The sequence below is a fragment of the Talpa occidentalis genome, unplaced genomic scaffold, assembly GCF_014898055.3.
Source record: "Talpa occidentalis isolate TD23 unplaced genomic scaffold, MPIMG_talOcc4v2.1 talOcc4.16, whole genome shotgun sequence".
In the NCBI taxonomy this organism is placed as follows: Eukaryota; Metazoa; Chordata; class Mammalia; order Eulipotyphla; family Talpidae; genus Talpa; species Talpa occidentalis.
In genome coordinates, this window is record NW_023601653.1 from 54688367 (window position 1) to 54699369 (window position 11003).

The 11003-nt window shown below is 40.2% G+C and overlaps 1 long non-coding RNA gene across 1 annotated transcript in view; it reads right to left on the reverse strand.

The window, feature by feature from the left end:
* Nucleotides 1-9252, reverse strand: part of LOC129145980 (uncharacterized) — a 78507-nt gene extending 69255 nt beyond the window's left edge. The window contains exon 1 of the long non-coding RNA XR_008552249.1: nt 9104-9252. This is a non-coding gene — a long non-coding RNA (uncharacterized LOC129145980). The remainder of the gene's footprint in view (nt 1-9103) is intronic.
* Nucleotides 9253-11003: the final 1751 nt, after the last annotated feature.

An 11003-nucleotide genomic window follows, 5' to 3' on the forward strand; every position in this document is an offset into this window, starting at 1 on the left:
AGGTCAATCTGTCTATGTGTGTGTGTATGTGTATATATATAATATGTATATATATATATATATTTAACAATATGATTTGATTCAGTTCAAATTGGCTTTTTATCTCAATTTACAGTATCAGATGTGCTCTAATACACATGAAAAAATATGGTTTTTAGATGCTCTGAAATAGTTCGCTTGCTCCTTCATTTTGTGAAAACTTCGTAGTCTACTCGGATCTGTTTAATTGACAGTTGCAGGGAGACGCAGGTGGGTCAGAAGGAAGAATACCCTTTGATAACTAGACAGTTTGTGAGTAATTGGCTCTCATGGAATTTTAATTAAAATAAATTAGTGTGACCAGCTAAATCCTACTAGGTAGTATACAACTAAACTGAAAATGATATAGAGAAGTTTGTTCATTCCAGACAGAACTTTTTTAATCAAATCTTGATTTACCATTTTCCTTACAAAAATACAGACAATTCTGGGGAGTGCATGTTCACTTAACATGTGCAGATGCTTCATTGACCCACCACCAATTCTCCAATCCTGTACCCTACCAGCTTACCCTGTTGTCCCGCCATCCCTCTCCTCTATGGTAACCATATTTATATGGTTATGTCCCCCTCCTCTATGGTAACCATATTTATACGGTTATATCCCCCTCCTCTATGGTAACCATATTTTTCAGAGTCTAACAGTTATTTTTGTTGTGTTCTGCCAGTTCATTTGGTTATTTATTCCACAAATGAGTGGAATCATTCAGCAATTGTCTTTACTTTCTGACTTACTTCACTGAGCATAATCACCACAAGCTCCATCCATATTGCCACAAAAGGCACAATGGCCTCTTTTTTTAATAACTGAACAGTATTACATCGAGTACATACAGCAAATTTTTTATCTAGTCGTCTGCCGAGGGGCATTAAGGTAGATTCCATATCTTGGCTATTGTGAGTAATTCTACTGTGGACATAGGGTGCATATGTCTTTTTGTATTAGTGTTTTCATATTCTTCAAAGAAGTAACTACACGTGGCATGGTTCATATGGTATTTCCATTTTATATTTTTTTAAGATTTATTTTTATACAAGAACTGGGGTACAGGCCAGAGGCGTGGGAGGGTGAGAAGATTCACCAGAGACAGAGTGGGGAGCAGAACAGGCAGACAGACCAAAAGCACTGCTGAGGGGAGCAGTGGGCGAGACAGGAGAGGTCTGCTGAGCCATGTGGGGATCTCCCTGGCTGGCCGGGAATTGACCCACACTACAAAAGCTGCAGACAGCTTCACAGCGCTGTGCTCAACCTGCTGCGCCACCAGGGAGGCCCCTCCATTTTTAGTTTTTTAGGGAAACTCCATACCATTTACTATAGAGGTTGAACCAATTTACATTCCCACCAACAATGAACAAGAGTTCCTTTCTCACAATACCTTACAAATACTTCTTTCCAGTCTTTTTGATATAGTCCATTCTCACAGGGTTGACTTGGTATCTCCCTTTGATTTTGATTTGCTTTTTCTGAATAATATGAGATGATGAACATTTCTTTAGATACCTGTTGGCCTCTCTATGTTTTCTTTGGAAAAGAGTATATGTCTTATCCATTTTTTGATTGAGTTGTTTTTTTTTGTTGTTGAGTTGGATAAATTCTTTATGTGTTTTGTAAATTGACCTCTTCTACATGTGATGTGTAAATATCTTCACTGCATAGGTTGCCTTTTTTGTTTTTGTGGTGGTTTCTTTCACGGCACAATTTTTTTTTAATGTAATCTCATTTGTTTATTTTTGCTTTTGTTTCCCATGCCTTTAAAGTTGCGTCCCCAAATACATCTCTGAGGCTGATGCCCAGGAATATGTCCCCTGTTTTCTTCTATGTATTTTATAGTTTCAGGTCTTAGAGCCAATTTTTTAATCCAGTTTATACTAACTTCTGTGTGTGGCATTAAATAATGACCTAATTTCATTTTTTGCATGTAGCTTAAACAGAAATATTTTAAAATCATCAGGTAAATGCATAAATTAACAATGTTAATGTTGTTCAAAAGGACAGCTCTAGCTAATCTAGCTAAATAGTAAGTATTTCACTTCATTCTTCTGTATCCTGTTTAATGAGAGGTCAGCTTCTTATTTCTATCTGAAGTTATAAGGCTTTAGTGGCCAGTGGGGAGAGGTAGAGTTTCCCCCTTGAAATTCATGAAACCTAAGTAGGAATTCTTTGAGCACTTGGGATGGTGCAAGCACAACTAGGGCCGCAGTTAAGGAGGCTGCTCTTTGTAGGACACTTTCAAGCTAGGGAGCCTAGCGTCTCAGGAAGGACGACCAGTGCGTGTACCCAGCAGGCCTGTTTGTTACATGTGCAGTTAAGAACAGTGTTCTCCAGGCCCAAGAAGATCCCGGTTGAAGAGGTGTTGTCTCTAAAGTTTTGTGTCATCCTGGGTCTTCCTTTTAAATGAAAAAAATGAAATTCAAAGGAAGAGAACTTGGTCAGTATTTATTTCTATAGAACAAGGAGACTGTAGAGGATCCCTGAGGACCCATCTGGGTCAGCACCTTTCCCATGCTTGAATTGCCTCCCTCTGGGACACCTCACTGAGGAATGGGAAGAATGAGCACTGTGGGTCCAGGGTAGGGTAGAGGCTGGAAGGGACAGGACACTGAAATGTCAGAGTATTTCCCTAGTCATGTTGGCTCCTGTTATTACTCCTACTCTTGCCAGTACAGTCCTTTTTGCTAAGCAAATGCAAAAGGGCCTCCACCTGGAGAATTAGTCTCATCTTTTTACAGGTGATGGGAGAAGGACTGAGAATCCCATAGAACACACTCCAGGTGCTATACTAGACCCGGAAAATATTTGTGAATAAACCAGAAGGTGTTGCCTTTTTGGTGCTTACCTTGAGAAGTGGAGAGCAACATGTAAACAAGTAAAGTACAATGATAGGGCTCTCCAGGCCTCCTGAATGTCTGCATTTGGGATTGGGACTGGGGTCCATAAAAGAGTTTAGGGATTGTAGTTGGGTGGCAGGGGTCCCCCACACGTGGCGGAGCCACTCGATGTGCAGTGTCTTGTGACAGTGGCCCTGACCGCCCACATGGCCCATCAGGTCTTGTCATATGCAGAATGCTGCCTTCTGGCCAAATGGTCAAGCATGAGGAGAAATAGACCTGGCTGTTTTGCCTTGTTTGTTTTCTTTGGCTATTTATATTTCACAAATGAGTGAAACCATCTAGTAACTGTCTTTCATTTTTCTGGCTTATTTTACTCATTATAATCATTTCAGGTCCATCCATATTGTTGCAAAAGGCACAATTTTATTTTTTTTAAATAGCTGAGTAATATTCCATCGAGTATACATACTACAATTCCTTTATCCAGTCATTCATCATTGGGCATTTAGATTGATGTATTGTCCTGGCTATTGTGACTAATGCTGCTGGGAACATAAGGGTTCAGAGACCTTCATATGTGTTAGTGTTTCCAGAGTCTTCATGTAAACACCCTCATATAAACATGCTTTACCTACCCACCACCAAAGCTCAGGGCCCATGCCTGTTACCTTACCCCACAACCTCTTCCCTCATCCTCTCCATCTCCCTTTGGTAATCACCCATATATTTCACTTTGTAAGTGAATGGTAATAATAAAATTGTATATCAGAAAGACTATGGCTGAACTGCTGGCACCTTTACTCTTACTCCTGGGATGTGGAATTCAAGCCTGCCTGGTCTCTGGAGCAGCAGAAAACATCATTGTATAATTTTGTCTAGAAGTGTCTTTTTCTAGCTTTAAAAACATGTCCTTGGTGTTCCCTGTCCTTCCCTCTTATTCTTTAAGACAATTTCTCGGGGTGTATGTATTTCACAGAAATACATACAAGCTAGGCTTGTATTTCAAGCTAGGCTCCCTAGCTTGAAAGTGTCCTACAAAGAGCAGCCTCCTCAATCACTCCAAGGTACTTGTTAAAGATTCCACTGAAGATCTAATTCTCAAAACTGAGTTTTTAACTCTGGCTGCACATGAGAATTTTTAGAATTTTTAGAATTCTCTGGGCCCCACACACAGAGGTTTTGACCTGCTTGATCTGGGTTAGTTCTAAGCATCGGTGTGACTTTGCAGATCTGCACAGTGACTTGGATGCGCAGGCAGGATTGAGAACCCTGAGTTAGAGGAGCCTCCACAGGCGAACAAGAGTGTGTCCCAGGAAGGGTGGGTTGGTGGGCTGGTCCCCTGAGTAATCAGGGGCACGCCTCCAGTGTACTCAGAGAGTCTAATGAAGCTTCTGAGAAGCTCAGGCACCCAGAGTCCATTCTCTCTCTTCCCTTTCTGGGGGAAGGGGCCTTCAGTGCCACTCTCAGGGATTCTCAAAATTCAGTGAGCAAGAAAGTCAGCTGCCAGGACCTTACTCAAAAGCAGATATCCAGATCTTACCCCAAAGGTTCTGATTCAGTAGCGCTGGGATGCACCTAAAATAGATCTTTTAACATCGATTATATATAATGATTTCCATGTACAGTTATGATAAAGGTGGTTGAAAGATGCCCACCCTTTGACAACATTGCAGAGACCTTCACCAGAGGAGGTCTGCTACTCTTGGGAGTGTTCTCTGTCTTGCATCATGGCTCTGCCACCTAAGAGTCTTATTGCAGGTATTTGTTAAGCTCTCTGTGCCTCCATTTCTCCATCTGTAACCAAAGGACTTACTTTATGGAGGTTGAGCAGATGAAATAAAATTAAGACAGGTCATTTTTATGGCCTGAGGTCACTGGGTGACTGAGTGGGTAACTTTGGAAATAGTCTTTCTATTTAGTTGCTTCTGGTCTCCTGATAAGGCAGCAGTACAACTGTTTCCATGTCCTCATTCAGTTTTACCCTTCCCACCCCACTTCCCTCCTCACTCCAGGTCTACTCCAAACACTAGTAAAAGAAACCTTTTTTCCATGTGATTGTTGGGAAGACTAAAAAAATACTGAAATTGCACTTTACAAAGTCTTCCTTCTAATGGATGGTAATGTTCAATGTGTGAATGTTCAACCATGAAAGGATCTTTTTAAATCTCATTGGACTCCATTAATTACTTTCCCATCAGCTGGTTAAAACTCCATCATTTTAAAAGCTAGATTTGTGATGACACCCAGTGGCCAAAATATTAACCACTGTGATTTTTTCTTTAAATATAGAAAGTATTTTCCTCAGTGTAAAAATAATTAAAATTGCATCTACTTTATCTTTTAAATTTGAGAGCAAGTCAGTAACAAAGCATGAAATGCCCCTGCAGTAGAAAGATCATCAATAAAATGTGGGCAAACCCAAATTCTTTAGTACTGTTTTAGTAGTAGAGCTTTCTCAATCAGCTCAGGCAGACAAGTGACATTCCTCAAGCTTTTAGACTAGGAAGAAGTGATTTGAGTGGTCTCAGTATGTAGTAAACAAACCTCAGACTAGCAACAGGAGGGTGTAACAGGGACTACTGAGGCTTCACCGTAGTCACACATGGCCCTTTAAATCCTTAGGAAACAGTGGGTGATTTAGGAACAGTAATTACCTGTTTCCCATACTAGATTGGTCTAGAACCTGTTCTTCTGTATTAACTCATTCAAGAAATATTTCCTGGTGCCCCACTTTGAGAAGCAGACTCAGAGAGGAGATTAGTGTTGATCAGTGAGGGAGTGCTCTTGGTGTCACTCTTGGGCAAGGGGAAGAGAAAAAGGGGGGGTTGTATGGAGGGGGAGGGGCTGTGATAATCTCATGGTACCAGCTGTCTTCATGGAGCACCCTGAAGTTATTGTGGCCCTCAGTGTTATCTTCTGCAAGGGGGTCAGGACCCTGGTCCTCTGTGTCCAGCCAGCCAGCCATCCTGTCACTGGATGTGGGTTAGCCCCAGGAAAGGATTTATCCTGGGTGAAGCAACTCTCATAGCTGAAGAAGTGCTGAACGGGGCTGACTGTTGAGGCTTGTCTGCTGACAACACCCCAGCCTAGGGATCAAGAATTTTCTTTTAAAAGTCACACCTGATTTGGTCCTAGATGTTCTCATTTCTCAACATTTCCTTTTAGGTCTTATAGATCTTGTACACAGTAGGCCTCTTCCATTTTCTGAACATGTATTAACTCCATTTCTTTAGTTTTTTTTAAGATTTATTCATTCATGCATACAAGAACCAGGGTATAGGCTAGATATGCAGGAGGGTGAGAGGATTCACCAGAGACAGAGTGGGGAGCAGAACAGGCAGACTGACTGAAATACACTGCTGAGGGGAACAGCAGGCGAGACAGCAGAGGTCTCCACGCCATGTGGGTAGCTCCGCGGCCAGCCAGGATTGAACCCGCACTGCAGAGGCTGTGGACAGCTTCACAGTGCTGTGCTCAACCACCTTCACCACCAAGGAGGTCTTCCATTTCTTTATTTTTATCTTTTGATACCAAGTTTTCTGCAATCTTTAAGGCTCACCTCAACTATGACCTCCAACTGAGAAGCTTTTCCTGTCGCAAGCCCTTTAAGGACTTCTCTCTACCCTATTCTTAGAATAAAGTAAAAACTTTTTAATGTCACTCACAAGACTTTTATGATCTGGTCTGTTAATTTACCCGTCTTTATGAATCTCTTATCCCATTCCCCTATATTCACCTGCCAGCCACGGGGGTGAAATTATGTCTTATTTTCCTTTTTATCCTCAGGGACTATTACAATGTCTTTGACATGATAGATGTGTCATTGTTATGTTGAAAAAAAAAAGTAAATAAGTCTTCACAGTAAAATTACTTTTTTAAAGAGCTGCTCTCCTTAAAAGAGCCACAGAGTCTCATCAGCGTTATTCCTTATCCAAGTATATTGTGATATGAAGAAATTTACAAGACTTCTGCACTTTAATTTTATAGCCAGTCATCCCCAGAGCCCTAACTATGTGCATTTATCATAAATATGGTGTATATTCTTCTCTAGGAAAGATTTCTTCTAAGCTAAACTTGAGTGCATTTCCAACTCTAAAGTTAGAGAAGCTATAGAAGTCATCTATTATAAATTCCCCACTTCACAGTCAAATATACTGGTCTGGGGAAGTTAAATAATCTGCCACCAGTCTCTTTGGTAGTTAATGACAAAGTTGAAGCTACAATCTAAATGTCTTGACTGCTAACTCAGTTATCATTGTTGTCATCAACATTGAGAAACCCTTTGTGAAACAAGTACACTTCTAAACATGATGGTTACTTTTTCACAGTCCTATGAAGTGATACTTCAATTAGAATATTATTATTAGCTTCAATTGGAGTAAGGAAGTTCAGGCAGAGAGGTTATAACTGCAACACAACTGCAACAGTGGAAAATACAAATACATAATAATAAACCCTCAAGCACACCTTTTTCTTTCAGCTTCCCCAACTTCCATATCAGTGAGACATATCAAGAGACAATGCATATGTACTATATCAATTCATATACTATATTAAAAGTAGATCTTCCATCAGGAGGTAGAATCAATTTCCTGACCCCTCATCTGGACTGGATGGTCAGCACTTTACCTCACTTATTAACTAATAGAATTGGGGCTGAAACATGTGACTTTTAAGGAAACCCTCAAGAGGTGTTGCAACATTAAATCTCACCTTCTTGGGCCTCCATCATGGGGCAAGGGGTTAAGCACCGCACTATGAAGCAATCTGCAGCCTCTGCAATAGGAGTTCGATCCCTGGCTGGCCAGGGAGCTACCCACATGGCACAGCAGACCTCTCCTGTCTTGCCTGCTGCTCCAGGAGTGTATTTCAATCTGCCTGTTCTGTTCCCCACTCTGTCTCTGGTGAGTCCTCTCACCCCCTGCATCTCTGGGCAATACCCCAGCTCAGTGCTAGTAAAGAGATTAGGCCATTGTAAGAGCTGTTTTTACGTCATTTGTTTGTATACATAAGTAAATCTTTAAAAAAAAAAAAAAACTCACCTTGCTGCTATGGGATTGCCATATCAAGAAGCCTAGGTTAATCTCTCTAAAGTTGAAAGATAGCAAGAAGAGAAAGGCCCTGACAGCATGTGAGTGAAACTATTGTTGCTGAATGGTTGGGATCTTGTGTGCAAGTGATTGAGGAATAATCATGCTCAGGTTTATTGCAAGAGAGACTCCTGAAAGCAGGAGGTCCAAGTGAGGAGCCCGTTACTATTGGGGGTAGATTTAATTTCATAATCTCTCATGGAAACTTTCACCATTCTGGTGCTTTTCCACTACCCACTTTTGCCTCATTGTCCCACCTTGCCACCCAGAAGTGTGAAGCTACCACAGGGTACTGTGTGTACCTCTGCATGCCTCTTGTGGTTGCCAGCCTCTGCCTGCTAGGTCAGCAGCTAGTAGCCTTTGCCTGTCAGCCTCAAGCACCCAGCCTCAGTCTGCTAGCTTACAACCAGCCCTTGCCAGCCAGCTTGTAGCCAGTTCTTGCAAGCCAGCTCCCTAGCCAGCTAGCTCTCTACTGCTTCACTATCATGGATCATTCAGTCATTCTAGCCACCAACTAGCTGCAACCACAAGACTAAACCCAGGTGAGACCAGAATAACCATGCTGGGCTTAACCCAAACAGCATTGTAACAAAACAAATGGTTGTTGTTTTAAACAAATATATTTTAAAGCAGTTCATTATATAGCAATAGATAACTGGTATAGTATAATATCATTGCTTAATTAGTGTCACATGGTGTTTTTTTCCCCATTTTTTTATTGTTAGAATTTCTGAATCTGTAGATAAAATAAATTTGGGATAGACAGCATATAATTTGTTCTATTTTTTCTCTTTAATCTGATGACCTCTGTCTTTTAATTGGTATATCTAGATCATTCACATTTAATGTGATTATTGTTTTAGGCAGATTAAAATTTACCATCTTTGTGACTACTTTTTATACATTGTGATTATTCTTTCTGTTTTCCCCTCTTTTCTTTTTGATATGATTCCATTTTACTTCCTCTCATGATGCATCATTTAGATTAAAAAAAAACATTTATTGCTTGCCTTAAGGCTTACACTATATTTAAAAATAACATAAGTTCGCCTACAAATAACACTATATTGATTCACTTTATAAGTATACTTCAAATTGTTCTCTTCCACTCCCTGTGACATTGCTGTCAATCATTTCACTTACCCATTTGGTAGTCACCCAGGACAGATCATCCAGACAGAAAACCACTAAAGAAACAGAAGATCTGAATAACACTATAACCCAAGTGGACTAACAAACATATACAGAACACTCCATCTAACAGTTCTAGAATGCATATTCTTCTCAGGCACACACAGAACATTCCATAGGACAGAGCATATGTTGGGCCAGAAAGCAAACTTTAATCAATTTAAGAAAATTTTCTGACCATATGAGTATGAAACTAAAAATCAATGCCAAAAAGAATACTGGGAAATTAAAAAGTGTCTTAAAGACAAAATTGAAACAACCACCAAAACTTAAGGAAAACTGCAAACCTTTTTAGATTCATCTCCATACAAAAGCCTACTTTCCCATAGGAATGGTGAGCAGTACTGAAAATATATACCAGTTGAGAGAAGGGAACTCCATACCAGCCGACTCCAGGCTTCCAACCAAGAGGAGAAAACTCCACAGTTAACAGGGGAGAGGTCATCACAGAAAAAAATAGGGGTTTTTCTTGAATCCTGGGAGAAAACTGTTGGCATTCCTGGAGAGGAAGTGTTCCCCCATGATCACCCCCATGGCTATGGTCTCTAGGAATTTCTCTTCCCATTAGTCCACACTTTATCTCCAGCAATTCATAAAAATTATTAGTCAAGTGCTCCAATTAGTTTACTGTAACCAGAAACGTTTGCTCCAGGTAAGTAAGTATCAGGGACTGTCTCTGGATTTGCATGTCTTTTCAGATTTTAGGGTGGTTATTTTCCCTTTGACAACAGTTCTCTAATCGACTCAATAAAAGTTATGGGTTCTGTTTGTCTAGTTTCTCTTCTTGTAGGGAGGAAACTTCTAAATTCTTTAAACATCAGAGCAGCACATAGATTATCGTGACTAAGAACCTCAACTACTGAGAACACAGGAAGTAGGAGGATTATCTCCTTAAACCTGGGTTTGAACTTGTCACTGAAATGAAGTCAGGGTTTAATACAATCTATAGTGTGCACAGTATTGGGAGGTATTTTGGCAAGTGTTTTTTTTTTTGTTTGTTTTTGTTTTTGTTGAGAAATGAATGATTTGTGTGGTAAAGTAGGCCTTGAAAAGAATAGGCTAATAGGAGCATTGTTGGAGAAACGCAGAATAGCTGGATTGGATTGGAGTAACCCTTAAGAATCAGTGGGAGCTAAAGCTGGAAATGTTAGGTTGTATATTTGGACTGAGAGATGTTTATCACATTCTGTGGTGAGCAGGGAATCACTTTAAGATTTGGAAAGGTTAACAGCAAACACGTGAACAATTAATAATCTAGCAACAGTATTGGGTGAACTGTTAATGACACTGAGCACGTAGTATCAAGCTCAGGATTTGGTTTCTGACTATATGGAAAGGAAAAATTGAGGAGGGCTGTGATATCTCATTATTAAAATCTGAAATACAAGAGGAAAAGTCCAGGAATCTGGCATACAATGTGAAGAGTCTGAAATACAAGCGGAACACACAGCAGACATTAGATTTCAAAGGCATCTGTATGTATAATGGAGCTGGCACCTTGAACATATATTTGATCTCTGAAGAAGAACAAGAACTAGAGTTAGAACCTTTGGAAATGTGTAAATTTAAGGTGATAGGAGAAAATAAAGCCAGGGAGGCAAAAAAAAAAAAAAAAAAAAAAAAAAAGCCAGAAAGACAGGAGTAAATCCAGAACAAGATGAAAGAAAATTAAGACAAAAGATGGTCCTTTTTCTTTTCCAACTTCTGTTAGGCCGACAGGGCTGACTGAACTGTACAAATCCAAGCTGTCCTGCTAGAGGAGAACCACTTCCACTCCAGCTTGGCCCGAAGGCTTCTTGCGAGTTTTTACATGAATTCTTTCAGCAGTGGAAGTAGATGTAAATGTTCCACA